This window comes from Miniopterus schreibersii (genome assembly GCF_964146895.1).
Source record: "Miniopterus schreibersii genome assembly, chromosome: 4".
NCBI lineage: Eukaryota > Metazoa > Chordata > Mammalia > Chiroptera > Miniopteridae > Miniopterus > Miniopterus schreibersii.
The window spans coordinates 36,453,270-36,475,940 of record NC_138105.1 but is presented as its reverse complement, the minus strand read 5'-3'; the positions used below and the strand labels follow the sequence as shown (position 1 = coordinate 36,475,940).

The 22,671-nt window shown below is 36.4% G+C and overlaps 1 pseudogene across 1 annotated transcript; it reads left to right on the top strand.

Annotated features, from left to right (window-relative positions):
• Nucleotides 1-2,618: 2,618 nt before the first annotated feature.
• Nucleotides 2,619-21,148, top strand: LOC308556230 (transmembrane protein 106C pseudogene; annotated as a pseudogene). Its single transcript has 2 exons — nt 2,619-2,645; nt 20,472-21,148. The product of its transcript is annotated as a transmembrane protein 106C pseudogene (transcript).
• The last annotated feature ends 1,523 nt before the right edge of the window (nt 21,149-22,671 follow it).

The window sequence follows — 22,671 nt, the reverse complement described above, 5'->3', positions numbered from 1 at the left end:
TTATGCAAAGGACTATATCTAAGATAATCTGGGTGGGCCTGACTCAATCAGTTGCAAGTCCGTAGAGTAGAACTGAGGTTTCCTGGAAACAGAACTTCTGTGTCCAGCATCTTTAACTCATGCCTCAGAGGTCCACTCTTCCCTTTTTAATGGCCTACCCTACAGATTTTAGACTTGCCGAGGCAGCCCTCGCAATCATGAGAGCTGATTTATGTAAATCTCAATATATATCTACTACTTGTTATGTTTCTCTGGTTGAACTCCTATGGAAAAAGTTTCTTAACTATTTGGTGGCAAATCCAGAACTAAAATAATAACACAGGAATATCACAAAACTAACCAAAATAATATTTCATATACTAAATATTAAATTGAGTTTGGCAGATAGATACTCTGTGGGTCTGCTCATTTAAGCTCATTTTATATTATACCAGGAAAAGCAAAACAAAACACTAATTTATAGATAAAAACAAATAAAATAAACCTGCCCTGGCTGGGTGCTTAGTTGCTTGGAGCATTGTCCCAGACACCGAAAGGTTGCAGGTTTGATTCCTGGTCAGGGCACATACCCAGGTTGGGGGTTCAGCCCCCAGTCGGGGCATGTAGGGAAGGCAAACAATCGATGTTTCTCTCTCACATCGACATTTCTCTTTCTCTCTCCCTTTCTCTCCAAAAATCAATAAAAACATTTCCTGGGGTGAGTATTAAAAATATTTTTTTAATGAAATAAATCTGACATGTTAATTTGCCTTAAAAAAATCTTTCTAGAACAGTATCTTATTGAGGAATATTTGGAAAAGGTTCATGCAAGTTAAGCAACAACCATCTTAATCTTTAAAGATTATAAAACTTGAACAATTTAGACCTGGCACACACAACAGGAAGAACCATAGCTGTATAATCCCATTTCTGAGATCAAACAGACATAATAGGAGACTAAAAATTAGAGCTGAAAAGAATAATACAGACAACATTGGGAATATCTATGGCACTTGCAGTAACAAAAGAACTGATGGACTGAAATGTACATGCTTATGTGCTCTCATCTATTGATGCCCATTAATCTCACTCAACTTGAAGGATATCAAACCTAGGACATCTCAAGAAAGAAACATTAATCTCCTGCCAGCCAGTCTCTGCATTTTCTGAAATTTATATATAATCAACAGAGAATTTTGCAAAATGCAATTCCATTTGCTCTTTTGATCACAATTCAATATGGAAATTAAAAACAGAGAGAGAGAAAGAAAAGACTAGAAGGGCATTGAACTAGAATAATAAATAGAAAGAAAGCAGGTATCATCACCAGAAACAATAAATACATCTTGAAAAGCAATATGCTGATTCTTTGTATTCAATCTACCTTTTTGTTTTTCCCCCTTAAAAACTGTGAAAGCAAAACCAAGTGATTTGCTTTGTGCACCTGGCACCAGAGACAATTAGTCATTTCTGAGTATTCGCAGGAAAGCACAGTTTTTTTCATGGATGTAAATGCTTTCAGCTCTTTTCAATAAGACACTTCTGTCTTGTGCAACCCTCTTTGAGACAGTGGATTTGGAGCACTTAGATAAAACCAAACTTCCTATGCTCAGATTGCATTTACAACCAACCACTGTGTGGGCTGCAAGCAGGGAGCACAAGGGCAGGGCCTAGACATCAATATGAGCCTTGTGATATACTTTGACTTAACAAGGGGAAGCCCTGCTGATGTTCTGGATTTCACAGACCAGTTGGTAGTGATGAGAATCACACAACAAAGAGGGGTTGCCCTCATTCTCAAAGTCAGTCCCAAGGATGACATTCGGCTGCATACCCAGGTACACTGAATTGCTAATTAAGTTATTAACGTATGGAACTTGAAGAAACCTCAGTTACAGGGACTAAAATAGAAGAAAACATAAATGAAAGCACAGGAGAGTTTTTGTTTTTGCTCTCTCTTACAATGATGAAATTAGAATTTGTTTTTGTTTCTGCCTGCCTCTGAATTATGAACATAGCATTCTTGATTTCACATATTATCTCTTCAGCGACCATGAGCAATGCGGTGCATTTGTTGCTTAACTTGTCTTTAGCAACACCTTGAAGCAACTTAGAGTTTGGCTGTTTTGCTTTTTTTTTTATTTGTATTTACTTAAAATGTAACACTTCAGAAGAAAACCTTTGAGATCTAAGATCATATTCAAATAGACAAGCTGTTTCTTCTCCTTCCATAGTTAAGTATAATATTACAATCAATAAAGCAACAGGTGGTTAGTGCCTGATTATCATAAAAAAAGTGATATGTTAGCTGTGCATAAATCTTACAACACTTACTTTATTAATCTAAGGCAAAACAAAGGATGGTGGAAGGCATTATGCAAAGCAGTCATTGAGCGGGAATAAAATAAAAAGAGAGTATGTTAAAATATTTGAAATTCAGAAGTACCAGGATAGATCCTTCCTAACTGTATTCTCTAAATTATACTAGAATTTATACTTTACTTTTTCTCCTAACTTTCTGTAAAGGGTCCTGTAGACATTTACCATGGTGGCTATGCATTGGAGAAAGGAAAATAACCAGATTCTTTGGGAATTGCCTCCCTCCACAAAAACATTCAAAATCAGAATAAAGATTCGCAATGCCCAGTGGCTTATTAAAGGCTCTGGTAAGTCCTGAGATTTTAAAATATAAAAGAAAACAAACCATATTTGTCCAGTCCAGTCCATTGCATGTGAGGTCTGCATGGCCATGGGCCATGCAGCTTCTGGGGTCACATGACTATGCGCACAGACAAGTGCAGAGTGAAAGAAAGCAAGAGCAAAGCCAGGGGAATAAGAGAGAAATTCCTTTGTCTCAGGATTTTAACCTAAGATTTCATGTGATTGCAGTGGCTCCACCCCCTTTAGCTGATTATCTTTGTTCCAGGTTAGACTGACTGGCACCTTCCCTGCATCACCCCTACCTCACTGAGCATGCACCCATCTCCCCTTTTTTGAACCCCTTCCCACAGTGATCTGCAGGGAGTGGACCTGTGGTTCCCGGAGGAGAGTGAAGTTTCAGCTTCCTGGTGAAGCTGCCCAGATGTACATGCTTATGATACCTGGTCTTCCTTTTGCGCCTTTCCCATTATTAATAACTAATTACAACAGTAACAAAAGAACTAAGACATATCACACTTTGTGTACCCTAGCCACAGTTAAAATGCTGTAACATCACTGAGGTATTATAGATGAATGAAAGCGTCAAAATATATTAATGATTTACTTCAATAATAAGAGGAAATAATTTTCCCAAAGGCATATCCTAGTGATAGGATATTCTTTCTGAGCTAGTTAAGTTCCCTGACTCTGAGACTGACAACAGCACTAAATATTTAAATTAGCTATAAAATATTTCAAAGCATTAGCTTTGAAGATTTCAACAACATTTGGAGTCAAAATGGAATGAACTTAGAATATTTCAACCCTCGGTACGAGTAGCTGTTTTGGGAATGTTGTATTACTCATGAGATATCAAACCAATTTAGGTTATTAAAAATAGGAGTCATAGTCAAGTGAAAAAAGAAGTAAAGTATCTGTATACTTTAAGTGATTGTAAATCAATCTGAGATTGGAATTCAGAGAACATAGTCAGAGCTCTGTTCTAATGCTGATAGGAATTGTAGTATTTATTGAAAATTAATTATTTATAAGAGAAAATTCTTCTATTTTTCTTTAAATTTAAATTGTCAGATAATTGAAGAATCGAAATATAATACTTAAATGTAAATACATGTTTTAGCCTGTCTCTAATTTTTCTACTGTTTTTATTAGTTTGGATTGTTTAATAACAAGTGTCTTGATGATAATATTTTGGACTAATGATATGACTCAGAGTATTTTCTTGTGATTTCTGTGATTTTTTCATAAAAGAGACAAAATAGGCCATTTTATTTTTAGTATAAATATTTACTCCCTCAAGAACAAGGGGTTTGTTTGTTTTTTCAATCTCTGGAATAAATGCCATGTAGTTACATTTTATTCAATCATTATTTTGAACAGATTTCATTGAGACTAAAAAAACCTCATATTTGTAATACCAACCATCAGCCAAGACTTAAAACCAACAGTACAGATACTCTTTTTAATAAAATCTTAGAATAAGATTATAAAAAATATGTTACATTTATTTCTTTTATCTCCTGAAGATGTGAGCAAACAGACTGCAATACAGTAAAAGAACTGGAAAAACTCCTAGAATATTCAAAGTAAACATTCTTTTTTCAGAATAGGTTTGTAATTAGCTAACACACTAAAGAATTCCTTTTCAAAGCATCTTGCATAACTTAAGAAATTTTCTCTTAAAGCACATTCATGCCTGCAGGTAGAGATCTCCATATAAATGTTTATCTGCTGTCTTCAGTAAAAAATGAAAGAAAATTAAGGCATTTTTTTCCCCTAGCAGCATATATTTAACCTTCTGTCGCCTGAAAGAGAGAGTCTGAAAGCATATGTACCTGCAGATGGGAATGCCTTGGCAAGATTTTTCTGCTGAAGGCCAATATCAGTAAAGTACACTAGACTGTTTGTGTTTAAATTGAAATAATCATGGGAAAAAACAACGATACAGAGGACAAATTAATAATACTTAGAACAGAGATTGAGGGAAGTATTTTTTGCTTACTTGTCTGAATTTCATACCTTGTAAAATCAGATAGTAAGGTATTGCTAACTACTTGTTGGTTCCCCTTTCCTGAGCTGGTGTTGAAATGAGAACGCAGGAGCGCCCCAACACAACAGTGGCACAGAGGCCCTCGGAGCTCCCCATCAGCCCCACTGTGACCATCACCCCACAGCGATGGCATCAGTGCCCCACCCAAACCCCCAGCTAAATTTTGAAGCTGATAATGTTTGGATGTTGACAATGGTAATGCCATGGGCACCAAGATGGTATGAAAGGTTTATTACTCACAATTTGATGCTTTCTGGGAGAGATAGGAGGAGGCCTCTGAAATTTGTCCAAAATGTGTCGAGAGGTTAGGGAAAGGACACTGGTATGAGGTTTTCTATGGTGGCAGAGGGTGGATCCCAGGGAGATTATTCAGCATGTACTTGGGACGGCACTTACATGATTCAGCTACCCCACAAAGTCAAAGGAAGCGGTGCCCAGGATTCCTTATTAACTTGCCAGATGTCGGGGTAGCAGGGAAAGAAGGAGCGGTGCGGCTTAAAAGCCCCCAGTAACCTGGTGTCGCTACGGGGCCAGATTCTTTATCACGTCTACTCTTGTTGGGCTGCTATCTGCTTGCTTTTCTATTCCCCGTGATGGTCAGAACATTTCCATTCTTTACAAATGCCTTTTCTCTGAACTTTCAGCTTACCTCTAATGGACCAGAAAATTTGAATTTACCACACGGGAACCTTTTAAAGGTCTTGTTCTGCCTGCCTCCAAAAATGCATCCACTCCTATTTACAGTTTTCCTTTTTCTTTCCTTTCTTCACCCTTGTTCTGACTGCATCACCTTTGACTTTCTTAGGGACCTGGTTTATTATCTCCTCTGTCCTGTCAACTGAGGCATAAGAAAAACAGAAAGGTTCATAACAGGTGTCTGTAAACCACTGGGAGTATCACAAAGACAGTCGCCGAAACCGTCAGGGGCTGGGCTGGAATACCGCCAGCAGGCAGGACCCCGGCCCGCTCGCTGCTCACTCCCTCCCCCAAGGCCCCGGCTGTCCTAAATGCCCTCCCCGTCTTGCCGTTTCACCTGTTGTTGAATGTTAAATAAATGCAACATACAATATGTACTATTTTATTACAGTTCTTTTTCTTTGCATTTTCTGTTAGGGTCCGTTTGGGAAGTTTCCCCTACCCAGGTGATGAAGACATTATCGTATCCTATCTGCGTTTAATTCTCTTGTTCACCTGACATCGGTTTTGGTGTGAGATAGGGGTCAATGTTAAATACAGGACTCTTAAGTTATTACAAAAGACATCAGCACGGACTAGGGAAAGGAGACGGCTATAATGGAATAAAGAGGTACAGCGAGAAGGCACGTTTTGATTTGGACCAGGAGTCTCGGGTGATAAACGGCGACACATGGTTAAGGAAGGACCCAGGGGCTAGCAATGATGAGAATCATTCCCCCTAGAGCCTGTGTTGCTAGAGTGGGAGGCATTACTAGAAACTGGAAAAATCTGCATCGTGTGAGAAGGGACTTCTGATGGGGGCCGTGCCTGTGAGCAGAGGAGCAGAGCCAGTGTCCACTCTGCAGCTTGGCAGAGATGAGGGAGATAAAAACCCTGACCTCCGGTGTAGACAGCTGCTTTCCTGCTGGGCTCCTTTTCCCGGGGGTCAAATGGTTTACTCGAAGCCACTGTAGAGCTGAATTTCAGGGGCACAGGTACTGCAGAGCTGGTCAGAGGAGGGCTCCAACAGGCAAAATAACCAGCACAGATCGTAAAGAAAATACCAGGCAAAGTGCAGAAGTTGGGAGAGAATTGTCTATGGAGCGATGGAAAAACAAGGTTTCTAGAAAGAACAGCAAATATAATGGGTTGCGTGAAACGGCTGGTCTATTAAACAAAATCAGAATATGAATGTGGAAAAAAGTATGTGAGGGCAACCAGATGATGAAAGAGAACTCCAGAGGAGATTAAATATATGAAACCCAAGTTATATGCTTCACGTGTTGCAAAACATAACATTTAGATATTTGTATAAATCATATTTGAGAAATTCCAATTGGTATGGACTATATTAGAAATGGGTACAGCAGAAACACTACAAAGAACTCTAATGTGATTGTCTAGGCATAAAAAGATAACTGATGCCAGGAATAATCGATAAACAGGTGGAAACTATAAATCAGAAAGAAATTGTGGAGGCCAGAAGTACTTGGTACATTGAAGATATTAATGTGTTAGGCAAGAAAATAGATAAAAAACGTATTTGCGAGTGAAAATGACCAGTTTACTTTTTGGATAAGTCCCAGGTGGAAGTGAATATAACATGACAGGAAGGTGTCTGGGCTAGAGGCAGGTTTAGGAGCAGTCTCCTGACAGGTGTGTGTGGTCCGAGCACGCGGGCTCTCTGAGGGACTTAGAAGGAAACGTCAGCAGAGGGACCAAGGCTGAACCTAGGGAGGTGCTGACAAAGCTGGAGTTCTGAAAATCTGCTGAGATGATAGAGTAGTAGACATTGTCTGATAATTTTAGAAAGACAAATCCAAATAAAATGTTAGTGGGAGATTGTGTAATTTTAAAAGTCTAGTAATTGGTGACCTATTCACTCATACATTAATCTACCAAAAAAACTTTTTTACTTAAAAGGAATCTATGTAATCTCATTTTCTTTATTTGTAAATTTACTATTTTTAGAAATACTCATATTTATTATAGTTCTTTGTGACAATAAGATAGAATCAATAAATATTAAACATTTATAGCTGACTTACATACTTAGGAATAATATTCCAATATGAGGTTTCTGAACAGATTGTTAGTATCTTAATACTTACTAGGTAGAAGGTAAGTAACAGCAAATGTTATAGTTTCAAAGATAGAAAAAGAAAACATTAACAATTTAAACATTGAAAGAGGGTGCTTTTTAAAAAAATAAATTACTGTTTTGTTGCCCTTCATTACATTTATCATAATGCAAAAATTATAGGCATTGTGTGGCACCAATATGTAGCAATTGTTTAACGCTATGCATTTCACACATTATAAATCTCAAACTATTTAAAACTAACATTTTCACCCTGGCCCATTATTCCAGTTTCAGCATAAAAAGACATACTTTTCTTTTGAAGATAAGAGTCTCTTTTCCTTTTTTGATAACTTGATATTGTACACATAGTTGTGGCAATATGGATTTTAATTTAGGATTTCTTAATAGAAAATTGTACATATTTTCACGGACAGATAATAAGTAAAGATATCATGTTACAAACTATGGGAACAATAAAATTAAGATGGTAAATAGGTAAATATTTGTTTTTAAAAAGTAAAACACTGGATGTGGTAGACTCCATAATTTTTTTCGTTCTTAAATATCTCTTGCTTTTTAGTCACATGCTTGGGAAAATTGCTTGCTAGATCATAACCCTACATACTAAAAAGATTTATTTAAAATTGAACTTTCTTATCTCCTTCCCAATTTACTATCTACAAACTTCGAAATTATCAGAAGTGTAGAGAACTTCGTCTTAGTTATCCCCAGTAATTTTAAAAGAGTGCTGCTTAGAAATGATAAATAATGAAGCCCTTTTAAATCCTTTCAAAGTACAAATATAGATACAAAAATAGACAGTATATGGTTATTATTTTGCTAAACAAAAGATAAGAATTGATGAGGTGATACTTACTTCACTTTCAGTTTTTTGCCTGCAGTAGTAGTTGGTAATTGGTTATTTATTTTTGTTATACAATGTGAGAAAAGGGCGGGGAGGTTAAATGAAATTAAGCAACGCTGTCCTAAACATTTCATTCAGTGGGTTTGGGACAGGAATTTGATTAATTGAGCCTTTGGTTTTTATACAGAGTCTTCAGCCCTCAGCTGTAATCTGTATCAATCTATGCACCTTTCCACTCCCATTTTCCTCAAAGAGTTATTTTAAAAATTACTTTTCTAAGTGTGTTTTTTTTCCTTAAGTTTATGTCCTTTTGTCACACTGAGGTCTGTTTCCTACGGCACAGAAAGTTTTATGCTGCTAATGGAAGAAATGTTTTCGATCGTATAAAAGAATTTTTCCATCATTCACAGTAACTTATTATTGACTATAAGGAAAATATTAGAACAGGGGATAAGTGGATAGGAATTATATTAGAGATGATTTCCATCGGATTGTTCTTGTGACAAACTAAAAAATGAGAAAAAGACAAATACGTGAAGCCGGGTTCAAGAGTGCTGGCTGGCGGTCAGAATGGTGGGAACGGGGTTAGTGCGTGTAGGAAACACTGAGATAGGTTTGCGGCGTTCTTGCCTTACTTTGTAGGAGACCTGTGTCCTTCACCACTCCTGAGACAGTGTGTACAAACGCTACGGCGTGTCCTCTTGTAGCCGCCTAAGCTTTACGGAACTCTGTCTTTCACCGATTCTGATTTGGTGGCGTATTTTTCTCCTCTCTCACTCTCTGTCTCTCTGTGTCTCTCTGTCTCTCTATCTCCCTCCCCCTCTCTGGAAAAGTTTAAAATAACCCTATAAACTGTTGCGCCAAGGGTGTGGAAGAACTGGGACTCTGTACATTGTTGGTGACAACATAGTCTGACATCATCACTCGGAGCAAATGTTTGGCAGTACTTACAAAAACTAAACAGGTTTATTGTATAAAGTAACTAGCCTGCTTCTGGATATGTAACTATAAAAAAGAAATTAACTAAAAAAAGATACAGAATGTATATATACACATATATATAGCACCTGGAGGTGTTTCACAGTTTATTGAAGCTCTATTAAAACTTTGATATGAGATACTTTTTATATGTTCTTTGTCTGTACTCAGAACATTCAATGTATTTGTCTGTGAATCCTAGTCCATAGCTTTGAATTTATAGTAATTTCCTAATAACTCTTGTGGAACTCAACCAACCTGGTTTAAAATAAAATAAGAGAGATTTAAAAAACTTATCTAAAGAATATTTTTTAAAATTTCAAGAATGGGTCTTTTTATTCTATGGATAGTAACAAACTGATTTTAAAGTTTAAGCAGAAAGACAAAAGACCCAGAACAGCCAAAATAATAGTGGCATTAGCCAAAGATTAGACAAGGGAGAGATCACTGAAACAACATAGAGAATCCAGATATAGACCCTCATAGATATTATCAACTGATCTTTGTCAAAGAGGCGGCGCAGTGGAGCAAAGGCGGTGCTGGAACAACTGGACAGCTATATGCAAAAAAAATTAATTTAGACACAGACCTCACACCTTTCACAAAAAGTAACCTTGTGTTGACTTTTTAGATACAACACCAAAGACAGGCTCCATGAAAGAAATAATCGATATGCCGGATTTCATTAACATTAAAAAGTGCTCTGTGACAGACAATATCAAGAATGAGAAGATAAGCCACAGACTGGGAGAAAATATTTGCAAAACACCCATCTGATAAAGGAATGTTATTCAAAAGGAAACAAAGAACTCTGAAAACTCAACAATGAGAAAACAAACAACTCAATTAAATAAGGGACAAATTCTTTGCCAGACACCTCAGCGAAAAGGATATACAGATGTCAAATGAGCACATGAAAAGATGTTCCACGTCATACGTCAGTAGGAAAATGCACATTAAAAGTACAGTGACGGGCCTGTTGGTTCAGACAATCAAAAGCACTTTGAAAATTTTTGTTTTTAAGGATCTTTATTCATTATTTTAAAAGGTGTTATTTTTAATTATGGATATACTCTCGTTGGGAGGCCCATTTAGATTATTTGTAGTCAAACCCCAGTTCCTTTGAGGAACTGAATGACTTTGTACTATTTACTTAGCTTCTTTAAGATACTGCTGTTCCATTAGTATAACGGAGATAATAATGGTACTACCTCGCAATGTTATTATGAGGTCATCTATATAATTTGTTGGTGCTTAGTATAATCTCAATTAATTTCAATATTTATTACCAAGGGAATTAGAAAATATGCTTTCAACAAGTATCACAGGATCCCACTCATATGTGGAATATAATGAGCAAAATAAACCAATGAATAAAATAGACCCAGAGACATAGAAGCATGGAACAGACTGAGGGATCCCAGAGGGAAGGTGGGGAGGGCGGGTGGGTGGGGAGAGATTAATCAAAGAACTTACTGGATAAATGCATAACCCAGGGACACGGACAATAGTGTGGGGGAGGTCGGGGGGTGGAGGGGGTCAGTGGGGAAAAGGGGACATCTGTAACACTTTCAACAATAAAGATAAATTTTTAAAAAGAAGAAAAGAAAATATGTTTTTTGATCAGTTTTTAAGCTTTGAAAGCCATTTAAAACTGCCTCTGCCTCTTTCGATTCAACCAGCTCAGGAAGCATAAGCAAGTGACTAATTTAACAACCATACACGGCGAGGAGAAAACCATTTGCCTGACATGCTGAATGGACATGTGCAACTGAAAAGTACACAAATACAAAAATATTCATTATATTATTTAAGTTTATTGTTTTAACCATTTAGAAAGCCAGCATGCCCTGTACAATTGAAATATCGTGAAAAGGAAACTAAATATAAATTAAATATAGAATTGGTTTATTAAAGTTATGTAAAATATAATACCATTTTAGATATACATTAGTAAATAATTATTTTATCAGAGAACTAATAATATGCCAACTTAATTATGCTAGTTAGCATAAAGTGATGGATAACAGATGTGTTCAGCAAACAAAATTAGAAATTACTTTTCTTTTTTCTTTGATTCTAATTAAGCTGACATATACCTTTAGCTCTACTAAGCTGGTTCCTTGACTAAATATGCATTTAGAAATATAACTAACTCATTTCCTTTGAGCCAGTAATGAGGTATGAGTGTCTTCTGCCTGAGGGGTCCATCTCCGCTATACACAAAAGGGCATTTGCTTGAGAGAAAGTACATAAAACAAACAAAAAAAATATGTTGCTCATGGTGCCATCACATTGGGAAAACTTAAATTCAGGTGAACCTAAACCACCTCAAAAACATAAACAAAAAAGTTATACCTTGAAGCCTTAATTGCCTAAATTAAAAAGTCATGGATGAGCCAAAATAAATATATAGTGATTTCTGTAGGTACTAGTGGACTTCCCCCAATTATTTTGATAGAGTTTAAGAGAATAATTAATAACTTCAATTCCCTCTCTTCTTTTAAAGATTTATATTGGATATAAATTGCTAATAGTGAATTGGGGAGGGGGGGGGTTGTCTGTAGGAGAGGCTCCTGACCTTCTCACAATTGCAGTAGCTTTAAAAACAGGTTTGAAATGTCCTGTTTTATTACCATTTCATTCTTGTTAAAAGCACTTGAAAATGTCCTGCTTAAAAAAACACACATTATGAACATTATAAAACACATGCATTTTTCTTCAACCTAGAAAAGCTTTTTGTCATAAAAAGAAAGTGAGGATGATTATTAGATGTAATGATGAAAGGATACATTAAGAGGCCGCTCCTGGTTTTGTTCATGCAATCCCATTTTAAGCAATAGTGAACACAAGCAGGAACGCCTGTGATATTTACTAATGACTAAGCTTCAGTCAACCTCTCCAATCATCTTGATATTAAAATGTGAATTTCTCTGATAGACGCTTCCAACCCAACTCTGACAAAGGCTCTAACATAAAATACAGCAGCACACGTTATTTTATCATCATAACCCAGTTTTCTTGGGATAAAAAGCCTTTATGCCAAATAGAATACAAGGGCAGAAGATATTGTTTATAAGAAAAGAAACAGAAAAGAGACAAAGGTGTTTGGGGAATCTCTTCAAGACTGTATTTGTAGAGCCCCAAACTATACTCTTTTGTGTTTTTTCTTGTAAACAGATATGGCTACAGGTAGGCGTGTAAGAAAGAGCCATTCTTATCAAAACGATAGTGTGATTGATTAGTGTCCAGCTGCCTAAGGGGCCCAGTGCGAGGAAGGAAGCAGAGCATTTTCAGCGCGTTTGTAAGACCCGAGAAAGGAGCACAACCAACCAGAAGCCTGCAGGCGTTAATGGTGTTCTCTTGACGGTCATAGTACCGGCAGCTGGTAAAAATGGGGGCACCGTCAGAAGCCGTTACCCCTTGGATGTCAATATGTCTAGTAGGGTTGGCAAGGTGTCATGTGATGACATGTGGGAACAGAAAAAAACTTCATGAACTCACAAGAGACCCGCCGTGGACCTGTATGTAATGTAGTTTCGACTTGAGAATCAAAGGGAGTACCTTGTGCAAAGGTTCCCTGAGGTTTTAATCTTTCAAATGTTATTTGAAACATTCCTCATGATATTATCTTACGTATACGTTATAATATATGAATTAATGAATATTAATTTGCTACCTAGTACTTTATTTTGAGAAAACCAATGACGTTGACAAAATCACAAAAGAAGTGTTTTTAAAAGTCAGCAGCCCTCCTCTGTTGGTGGGCACTTCGGTTGCTTCCGTATCTTGGTTTTTGTCAGCAACGCCGCAGTGAACGTAGGAGGCATATATTCTTTCAAATTAGTGTTTCAGGTGTTTTTGGATATATTCCCAAAAATGAAATTGCTGGGTCGTAAGGCAGTTCCATTTTTCATTTTTATTTTTGGAACCTCCACACTGTTCTCCACAGTGGCTGCCCCAGTCTGCATTCCCACCCACAGCGCCCGAGGGTCCCCTTTTCTCCACACCCTCGCCAGCATTTGGTGTCTGTTGATTTATTGATGGCAGTCATTCTGACAGCTGTGAGGTGGTATCTCATTGTGGTTTTGATTTGCATCCCTCTGACAATTTGTGAGGTTGAGCAACTTTTCATATGTCCACTGGGCATCTGTATGTCTTCATAGAATGAGTGGATAAAAAGTTTTGGTACATATACACAGCGGAATACTACTTGACCATAAAAAAGAATGAAATCTTACCTTTTGCAACAGCATGGATGGACCTAGAGGGCATTATGCTAAAGGAAAAAGACAGACAGAGAAATATAAATACCACATGATTTCATTTACATGTGAAATCTAAAGAACAAAATAAACAAACAAACAAAAGAGGAGCAGACTCCTAGATACAGAGAGCACACTGACAGTTGTCAGAGGGGAGGAGGGCTGGGGGCTGGGTGGAAAAGGTGAAGGGATTAAGCACTATAAATCTGTAGTTACAGAATAGTCACAGAGATGTCGATTGCAGCGTAGGGAATATAGTCAGTAATATTGTAATAACTGTGTATGGGGCCAGGTGGGTACGTGAAGCAGTGGGGGGACCACTTTGTAAAGTACGTCATTTTCTAACCACTTTGTTGTACACCTGAAACTAACACAGAATAATATTGAATATAAACTGTGATATTTTTAAAAAGTCAATACCATGCATAATGAGTCAGAGTCCTCTTTTCTGTCTCCCTCTCTTTTTTCTATTCATCTAATAAACTTTAATTGAGCATTTGCTTAGAGCTAGTATTTTATGGGTATAAAATGACAAGTAAAGCATGCCTGATGTCATTGGGGAGCTCAGGGTCTAGCAGAGGAGCCGTAATAAAGTGTACTGTACTTCCTAGAGTAATTAAAATACCATAGGAGTACCTTTATTGTTCAATTACAAACACAAAGCTCCTGGAGAGAAGAACCAGTCTTTAAAAGATTTCCCATAATAATTCAGCTACATTTCTTTTGTAAAATATGACACAAATCAGCAATATTGCGAAAATTGACCAAAGGAAATTAAAAATATATCATTGGACAATGTGGAGTAAAAATAGCAGAACACTTGGAGCAATAAAAATAAGGAAGACATGTGGGAAGAAGGCAACCTGGAGTACTTAATGAGAATGTTGGGTTAATATCTGGATTGGCAGTTTTTTCTTATAGAGAAAATAGAGTTTTATGGTGAAATCAAGAACCTTGTGTTTCAATGAGATTGGTTATTCAAGACGTGTAATTGAAGAACATTTATATATTTTTTTATAATTATAAAATCACCTGATTCTTTTTTAGAAGTAAATATTATTAAGACTAATATAATTACAAATACTAATAAGAATATATGAAATCTCTGGACATTTACTTCCATGTTGTCTTTGATTGTGTCACTCATTGAGTTATAATTTTTCTTACTGAGATATGAAAAGGTGAACTTAAAATCTGGGCATTTTATTACTTGTGGGTTAACCTGTCAAATGGTATACCATGAGATTATGCTGATAATATTGAGTACTATTAGGCCCAGAAATTACAACTTTTCTTTATATATACACTGTTTATGTATATTACTTCAGATAATTATGACATCAATGGACATAATGTCCATTAAACATTCTGTTTGAAGTATTAATTATATATTAATCATGATTTAAGATTTTAAGATTTGTTCTATAGCTAAAGCAATTTAGATAATGGCATATTGTCCCAGAGATAGATAGATATATAGATCAATGGCACAGAACTAGAGAATTATGATACAGACCCACACAAATATGCCCAAATTATTTTTTAATAGGTTATTTTTTAGACCAGTTTTAGGTTCACAGTAAAATTGAGTGGAAAGTACAGTTTCCATACACCTCCTGGTTCTGCATAGCCCTCGCACTCTCAACATCTTTCATGAGAGCAGTAGTTTTGTTACAATCAATGAATCTACATCGACACATCATTATCATTTAAAGTGAATAGTTTACATTAGGGTTCACCCTTGATATTGTATATTCTGTGGGTTTTAATAATTTATAATGATATATGTCTACCATCTTAGTATGCTACAGAATAGTTATACTGGCCTAAAAATCCTGTGCTCCGCCCAACTTATTTTTGACAACAGTGTAAAAGCAATTCAACTCAGGAAAGAGAGTCTTTAAAATAAATGGTACTGGAACAATTGGGTATCCATAGGCAAATAAAAACATTAACACCTAAACCTCACACCAAAAAATTAACTCAAAGGAAACTTATAATTAATTGACAATTTGAAAACTTTTGGAAGAACATAAAGGAACCTAAAGCTAGAATAGTTTTCATGCTTGATACCAGAAGCAATATCCTTTTTTAAAAAAACAATACATTGGAATTTATCAAAAACAAAATAAAGCAAGCGTTTATTCTGCAAAATACCCTTTTAAGGAATGAAAACACTAGCTACAGACTGGGAGATATATTTATAAAGCACATATCTGACAAGGGACTCATATCTAAATATATAAAGAACTCCCAAAACTCAAAAGTGCAAAAACACACAAAAAAATGCAAGCTAAAAAAAACAGACAAAAGATATGAAAAGATACTTTACCGAAGAGGATATGTGGATGGCAAATAAGCACATGAGAAGATGTTCAGTATCACTACCCACTAGGGAAATACAAATAGAAACCACAGGGAAATAGCACTGCAAACCTATTACAACAGCTAAACAAAACAAAACAGTGGCAACACCAATTTTTGGCAAGAATGTGGAGAAACTGTCATACGTTGGTGGTGGGAATGTAAAATGATACAGCCATTCTGGAAAAAAAAATTGGTAGCTTTGTAAAAAAAGTTTAAACATGTGTGACACACTACCTAACCGTCACCTCTTTGGGCACTTATTCCAGAAAAATGAAAAGTTATGTCTACATAAAAACCCTTAATTGATTTTTTATTCAAGTTTTAGTTGTAGTAGGCCAAAACAGAAACAAGTCACAATGCCCTGAGATAGGCAAACTGTTAGACAAACTGGTACATCCGTCCCATTGGTTAATATTCAGTAGTAATGAAGAATGAAGTATTGATACAAGCAGTAACTTGAATGGATCTCAATGGAATTATGTGGAGTAAAACAACACACCACTTTCGAAGTGTTGAAAAAAAATATTTTTATAAAATTATTCTTCAGTTTTAAAATTAATGAAAAATGTTTAATTTTCAACAAAAACCTGTACTTTTCTCACCATATAACTACATACTTTATGATACAAATTTATAGTATAAGATATATACTTGTCCAATTGTTCTTTCTAATTCTAAATATATTGTAGCATATTTCCCACCAGATTATTTATTTATGTCATGAGATTCTGTTTCCACTGCACACTATTAAGTGATATAATGTAGCAATCTGAAAATTTAATAAAAATGTCAAAATATTAGATTACTATGCACAATAACATTTTTAGTGTTTATACTATTATCTCCATTTTTCAAATACATCTAGAAACTATTAAAATAACAACCTTTTCAAATTTCAGAAAATTGAAAATACATTCTAAATTATCATATTAATGCCAATAGTCAGAATTTCCAGTTAATAGAAATTTCATTATGGAAATGCATATTAACATGTTATTAAAATTGAACTATCATGAAAAATTTCCATAAAAGAGCCTTTTAAAAATGTCAATTAACAATTAAACTATAACTTCCATTTGTCACTCTGTTATGCAAAAATGTCTCTTGTTAATGAAAGGAAATTTGATGTTGAACTTTGGGAGATAGGACCTCTTTGCAACTGAATATCCAGTGCCTAGTACAGTGCCTGCCATGTGATTGGTACACAATCAATATTTGTTTACAAATGAGTGATCAAGCAGATGTATAATTCGGGTTTATTTCCATTGGACTGATATTCTTTTCCCAAACAACCTTCAATTTATTGACTGTGTTTTCAGTTACTCCTTGACCTCAAATGAATTAACCATTCTCCTTATTTGTACCTTGTCTAAGTCTTTGTTAGGATAATTACACTTCCTCCTACAGGAGATATAGGAAGCTAAGCAATGCTATCTGTGTTTTGACCTACCATTTATTGCCAATTAGATTGTTTTAAGTTGCACCTAATGGAAAACCAAAATAAGTAATTTTCAATGATCTAGCAAATGTATTGGGTCGTTCAACTGAAAGGGCTAAGATGTCGTTCAGAAAACAGACATGGGTTGGCCTGGAATCTGGCTTCCATTTCCTCCAGTTCTCATGTATTTGCCCCCATAGGAATATCAGCTTCATGTTCAGTTTGTAACCTTCCTGGTTGAAAATGTCTGGAGAGAGTATTTATCTTCACTACCGTGAAACGAAGTTGCAAAAGTTTGTGCTCATTGAGCCACTCTTCATTTGATGCCTGCTAATGGTGGAACGACCTGTGGTGATTAGATTTGTCCTGGTTACCTTAACATCTGACTGGCTCAGGTCCCAGCTCACTGGCACCCCGCATCATCTTTGGAAACAAATGGAAAGTTAATTCTGCCTAACTAGCTGCATGTTGTTTTTATAAGAAGACAGTTTAGGAGTAATTGCTGTGATGGTTTTCGCTGGGTATTTTGTATTTGCCTCAATCAGAGAGGCAAGGTGAGCCAGGAAATTGGGACAGATTATTGGTGAGATTTGGCTGCAGTGTTGTAGCTGAAATCTTTGAGTATCTGCCTGGGTAATGGGGTCTGCTCTGTGAGGAGTTTAGAATAAATAGATGAAAAGGAAAAAGAAAACAGAAAAAGATGTGACTGAAAATACTGTATAACTCAGTTGCTGGTTCTGTCAAAAATTTTTGAAGAACATGTTATTTTTGTTTATAAATATTTGATACTTTATATGAAACAGTGACAGTAACTGAGACATGGAGAGCAGATGAAAAGTGGACCTAGCAGAACGTGTAAAAAGAAAATGCTCAACTCATTTGGGCTTCAAAATTAAGCACACAAATTTCAAAAACTATATGGTATTCTCTCCTGACTCCCTCTATCCCCCCACTAAGATATTTAGGTAAAAACAAGTTGCAGTAAAAATACGAAAGATACATATTTTAGAACAGATACAGAAACAGAAATGGTTTCACGATGCCCAGTAGGAAACATTTAAATGTTCCATTATATTTTAAAGTATCAAGGAGCTAGAGCAGGGTTTAAGAACTGAATACTTCATTCTCACACTCATGGTACATTAAAAAAAGATAAGAGATGAAGATCATAATCTAAATTGGGGCTCAGGTTATAAATTCAGAATTGGGGTATTAATTTTTGGCATAAAGATGAAATGAGAATGAATGTGTGGAACATAGGAGGGAGGAGAGTCTAAAGGAGACTAAGAGCTCAGAGAAACCAAAAGGCTAAAGAGAAGTCTGACCTGGGGAAGTTCCAGAGATACAATTTGTTTTTGACAAGTTTCAGCGAAAGACATCCTGAGAGGAGTGACATCTATTTGGTATATATATACACATTGTAAGTGGACTGACCATGTGCAATTGAGCCCTTAGAATTTTTTAACTAGCCTGTCCCAGGAGTGGATTATTTCCTTCCATCGCCCAGTCAAAATCCTCACCAGCTTTTTTTTTTTTTCCACAAACTCATTCTAAAACATATGAAAATGATAGCTGAAAATTTTTGAAAAAATTCAGCTGAAGGATTTGCTACTGGATTTGAAGACTTTCAATAAAGCTACAGTGTACTAATGGTGAAAGGAGGGACAGGTATACTAATGGAACAGAAGGGTATCCAGAATATACACACAGTGTATGGTCTTTTTAAAAAAAACAAATATGCAGAGCTAATTTAATATGCAAAAGCAAGATTTTACATCAAGTGTTGATGAGCAAACTGGATATCCACCCTATGGAAACAAAAATAAATAAATCTAGGTCACAATCTCATATCACTCAAAAAATTTAGTCTAGATGGACCAAGTGTATATTATAGAGGCTCCAGAAAAAAAATATGAGGGATATGTTAGATAGAACACAAAAGCACTAACAATAAAAGAAACACAAATAATGCATTAGATCTCATCAAAATTAAAAACTGTTTTTCCAAAGACACTGTTAATGAAAAGGAAAGAAGAGCAATATACTAGAATCCAACAGTGCAATATTTGCCCTATAAATATCTGATAAAACTTGTATCCAGAATAATATATTGATATACATATATATATAAAGATGCATATATATCTTTAAAATCATTAACAAAATGACAATCCAATAAACACATCGAATTATTTAAAGACTTCAAAAAACAAAAAGGAACAAATGACCAATGAAAGGACACTAAACATGATTAATCTCTAGGGAAATTAAAGTTAAAACTGCACTGAGATATAACTTCAGTGCAGAATATCTAAAACTAAAGAGATAGTTAATACCAAGTGTATCAGAGGCTGTAAGGGTATAAAATAATAAAAATTTTCATAATGAAATTTGAAAAACAGCTTGACATTTCCTCATAGAGGTAAATATACACCTAACAATGGCCCAGTAATTCCTTTTCTAAGTATCTTCCCCAACGAAATGAAAATATAGGTACAGAAATGCTCACATAATCTTTTATCATTTAACCAAAAATTGGCAAAAGACTAACTGTCCCTCTTCAGGTACATGGATGAATTTACACCTAGCAATTAAATGGAGCAAACTACTGCTTTTCTAAAAGCATAAAGAATAGAATTTCATTGAATAAAATAAGTTTGAGACATAATAAAATTTTCACTAGTTAATATTAAGTTTTATACAGGCAGAACTAAAATTTAATGAAAAAATATCAAATTAGTGGTTGCCTGGGGATGAGGAGCAGTGAAACAGACTCAGTAGATAGAAAAATATTTTTTCAGATAATAGGACAGTTCTGTGTCTTGATTGAGGTGGTACTTAAATAAGGCATATTTTTGTCAATACACATTGATCTGTAAATTTTAAATCTGTGCACTTTATTTTATGAAAATTATAGCTCAATGAATTGATTAGAGGAAAACAAACAGTTCTGGGCCAGCTTGCCATTTGGCACATGCCCACTGAGTGCCAGCTGCTCCGAGGACCCAAGAGTCAGGACACGACACAGGTGGCACATCCGGGCCACGGGGTCCCAGCGTTCATTCCGCCTCTGCTCACCCTCCCTCCTGCGAGTGACGGTACGATGACAGGACACACTGGATGCACAGGAGCAGAAAGAAGCCATTGCCCGGTTCGCACGTGTGGAGTTCACTGGGTGGGACAGCATCCCCTGCCTCACGTGCCAAGGGACAGGCTCCACTCTGGTAGAGCGAGTAAGTGGAGTGGTGGCTCTGACCCCACGCAGTGACCGGAGAGTGTGCCCTCGGAAGACTAAGGAGGATGGCCTCCTGTCTGTCCTGCTCCGTCTCCTGGCATTTGTTTTGGTGGTTTTCTTCCTATTTCCACATTCAGTCCCTGTGGATAATGGCTGCATCGTAATGGTGAAAGTCACATTAGGAAGCAGGGCTCCCTTGTAATCCTCACCGTCCAAGCCACCCTGGAAGTCAGGGACTCCAGCTTCTACTATGTGGCGGTGACAAGCCTGTCCAGCCAAGCTCAGTGTATGAACACAGTGTTTGGGTCATTTGTGACAGCTGACGGCTCTGTCATTCCACCTCGGAGGGAGCAGCTGGGGCATTTCATGGCGCAGGCGCGGATGCGAGGACCCTTTCCCTGTGTGTTCTGCACAGCACCTGATACCCGGGTGCAGGACGCAGTGATCTTCATGAGAGTGTCAGTGAGGATTTCATACGTTGCCCACACGATCCAGAGCACCTTGGAGACACATCACTATGTGGACTGTGGGACAAATTCTTCAGCTGTGTAGAAACTGCTTTTGATTCTTGCATGACTGCACCTGTCAGGAGACACGGCGTCTGCTTCCAGGGCCTGACTGCCATACCTGCTGCAGCTGGTAGAAGTCGAGGAGAAAACGGGCCTCTTAATCTCCTGCAAACACTCTCCTGCCACTTGGGAGGAAATCGCGCCTCTGTAGCACCACTTACGTTTCTCCTAACCAGCAGAATCACTGTCCGGTACCCAATCCATGCCTAGCAAATAGTAGGCACTTATGGATTTAAGAACTTAATTCAGACCTTTTAGCTGTGCTTGGAGCATTATAAATTGAAAGCATGCCATGGTACTAGGTTACAAAACCACTGAGTCACACGGAGACAGAACTGTTACTATTACCAGGACTTCCTCTGCACAGCAGAAGCAGCAGAGATGGAACATTTGAATACATAAAAGGAAGCGTAGACCATTCGATATGTGAAATATTTTCATCTGCTCCCAAATGCCTAGGAACTTTAAAAAAAAAGCAGAACTTTTTTTTCTTGTAGAAAGTTATGCTTGTTTTTACTAAAAGTCTATGTGGAGCTTGATTTACCCCTCATCCATTGACTGGGACAAGGATTTGGGATTTGGTAGGAAAACAAACCCTGCTTTTGATTTAAAAGAATGGTTTTGTGAAACTTAGACTTTGTAAATTATAGGGCTATAATTCTTTGTCAAATAGTAGCCCAACAGGATATTACAAAACCCAAACAAATTTGGAAGCTTGAAAACAATGTATGCTAGTAAAAAGTCAAAAGAATGTATACATGTTGTAGCTTATACGTACCTTTAAAATTATTTTCAAATACTTTGATGGAAATGTTTCAGAATCTAGAGGCTTGTAGAATTGCATTACTGGCAGACAGCAGAAACAAAGAAAAAGAAAAATGCATAGTTTAATTGGGTGCATTTTTTTTCTTTGTTTTATAAGTCACTTTGGATTTGAAAATATAAAAGTAATATTAATGAGAAGAATGACTAGATTTTTTGAGCATTAAAACAAAGCCAGACAAGCATTTTACTTCAGAACATGTCATGCTTGACTAGGAATAAGTGAACTCTCTAGCAAAGAGATCAAGTTTAGTTTGAAATTATAACCCTGTGACAATTACGAATTTGTAAAACACCTTCTTTCAGATATATAAATGACCTCTTTCCCTCTCTCTCCTTTCTTTTCTCTTTCTATTAATAATACAAATCCTTCTCAATAAATCTGTGTTCCCATTTTAATGCAATTTATATGTAATAACACACTATTATTTTTAAATGAATAATGATTCATTTGTAATAAACTATGACTTTTTTGTTTCTTTGGGGCCCTGGAAGTTAATTTCTCTTACTAAGATTTGTCCTATTTTTCACCCGACAAGGCAAGGCCTGCAGGTGAACTACCTACAAGCAAATGTCTTGAGATAACTTTCTGCCTCTAGGCAGAGATCCCAGCAGCGATGCCCTATGTACGGGTAATGGACCGTATCATAAAGACACATATTGTTAGACAATGAAAACTGATGG